Source organism: Solenopsis invicta, chromosome 3 (assembly GCF_016802725.1).
Source record: "Solenopsis invicta isolate M01_SB chromosome 3, UNIL_Sinv_3.0, whole genome shotgun sequence".
Lineage (NCBI taxonomy): Eukaryota > Metazoa > Arthropoda > Insecta > Hymenoptera > Formicidae > Solenopsis > Solenopsis invicta.
Genome location: NC_052666.1, coordinates 28,201,313 through 28,203,742, shown reverse-complemented (window position 1 = coordinate 28,203,742; position 2,430 = coordinate 28,201,313).

Here is a 2,430-nt window from a genome sequence, read left to right as displayed (position 1 = left end):
GATATAATATATATATTATTATACATATATATTATATTCCAATAAAAATAGACGACAAAAATACATCAAATGAACGAAATATTGTATGAGCTTTCCTGGTAAAAACTTTTTTTTGGAACCATCATATAAATTGGAACACTTTAGAAATACTAAGAAAGTCTGCATCTTTCTTTTTTTTTGAAATTTTCCATATATCTGAATTCTGAAACATTACAAGGTTTTTTATCCTAAAATAAAAAAAAAATTTTTTTTAAACCTATTAGAAATCATAAGGATGAAAAAGTTGAAAATGTTGCAGAATTCACATGCAAAGAAATCTAGAAAAGATACAAGCGTTCTCGGCTTCTGAATACTTATGAGAAATTTTCTAAAAGGTTATCCAGAAATTGAAAAAAAAATGTTAAGAAAAATTTTCACCGGGGTTTACGATAAAGTAAAGAAAGATTTTATATTCTTGCACGAGATAAAATTTCGCGCAAAAATACCACAAAATCTGAGAGGAAACTAGAATCCTCCGTCCTTCGATTCGCTATGCCACGCACGCGCCGTCGCGGTTCAATCGATTCGCGAAACCGCGTTCTCGCGCGATCGTACAGATGGCGGCAGCCGGCCGCGCACACAAGTCGCGAATCGTTCGCTGTCGTTCGAACATCCTTGCGAATTTCGGGCTGCCGCGAAGGTAGGCTTATGCAGCATGCACACATATGCGCGTATATACGTATGTATGTGCGTGCATACGCGGTTCGAGTTCCGACATAACTTCTGTTTTCCTTCGTTCCATCTTCTTTCCTTCTCCTCGCTCCACCGGAGAAATCCGGAGTAACGCGAACGAGTCGTGAATCGGCCTACCGGCGAATTCGCAACGGCACACACGCGCGCGGTGCACTTACGAACACACGTGCCGAGAATCGTTGGGAGGGGATCGGGAGGAGGAGGAGGAGGAGGAGGTGGAAGAGGAGACGGACGGGAATGGACGGCCAGCAAAGCCGAGTCGGTCGGAGTCGGCCTGAGTCGACGTGCTGCCGCCGCCACCGCCGCCGTCGTCGTCGCCGTCACCGTCGCTGTCGCCGTCGTCGTCGTCGTCGTCGTCGTCATCGCTGTCGTCGTCGTTGTCGTCGTCGTCGTCGTCGTCGTCGTCGTCGTCGTCGACGACGTCGTGTTTCGTGCGTCTCTTTTCTCGCGTGTTAAGAGCGTCGCGAGATATATTCGCGTAAAACATTTCCAGTGCGTGGTCGCCGGCGGCCATCGGTGAGGGCGACCACCCGCGGAAGAACGTCGCCGCCGTTGCCGAGTAGTAGTAGTAATAGTAGTAGTAGTAGTCGCGACTGCCCCTGTGTCCGGTCTCCATGCATGCGAATCGCGCACGTTACACGCCGCCGGAAATCCCGTGTGACAACGCGGTACGCCAAAAGGGTTCGCAAAAAGAAATTCGTCGGACGGAGGAGGCTGCCGTCGCTGTGCGCGACTACTTTTCCCGGACGCTGCGTCGCGCGCGTTTCTCTCCTCTCTCTCTCTCTCTCTCTCTTTCCCCCTTCCATCCCCCTGTCTCCTCCTCCACTACGTCGTCGTTCTCCCTCGTTCTCCCTCGTTCTTTGCCCGACGTCTCCGTTCAACCCGTTCAACACGATCTCGTCCATTGCTCCGAGTTCTCTTTCTCTCTCCCCCCACTCTTTCTCTCTCTCTCGCTCTCTCTCTCTTTTTTCCTTTCTCTGTTGCCGAGCGCGAGACTCGCGGTAGACCGGAAATCGCGCGTACGGCCGCACGGACTGTCATCTTCGGCCGGCGAACTGATTACGTGTGCCGTCTCGTCGCCGCTGTCGTCGTCGTCGTCAAGCGCACGAATCGGTTAGTGGTTCGGTCGTTTCGCGATACGTTACTGGCCCCCGGCGGTCTGGCACGGAGGAACGAGAGAAAGCCTCGTCGGGTGTGCGTGAGGGCAGTGATCTCTCTCGGAGAGCGGCGACCTGACGACGGTACGAGTGGAACCGACGGTGCCCGATAGAAATATATATATATATATATGTACGTGTATACACATATTATATATATATATATATATATATATCATATTATATATATATATATGGATATATATATACGTCGACGACGCTGTCTTCCCTCGGCCTTGTGTCCGCTCGCGGATTTGCCCTGCGGATTTGGAGCGACGTAGGTGCCATCGTCGAGGCGGAACGTTCCATCCCGAGGACGGTGGACGCGTGCCGAGGTAAAGGAAATTACTCACAATCTGTCTCTCCGCGAGACCCAAGCGCTCGCGCGATTTACAGCGTGAAATCCGGGGTGAAATTTGCGAAATTACGCGAACCCGCGAGATCAGCGGGGTGAAGAGCGCCAAGGTGACAAGCTCGGATCTCCGGTAGTCCGGAAATCCGAGTTAAGCCCGATTCGAGTTACCGATTTCGTTGATGCGAT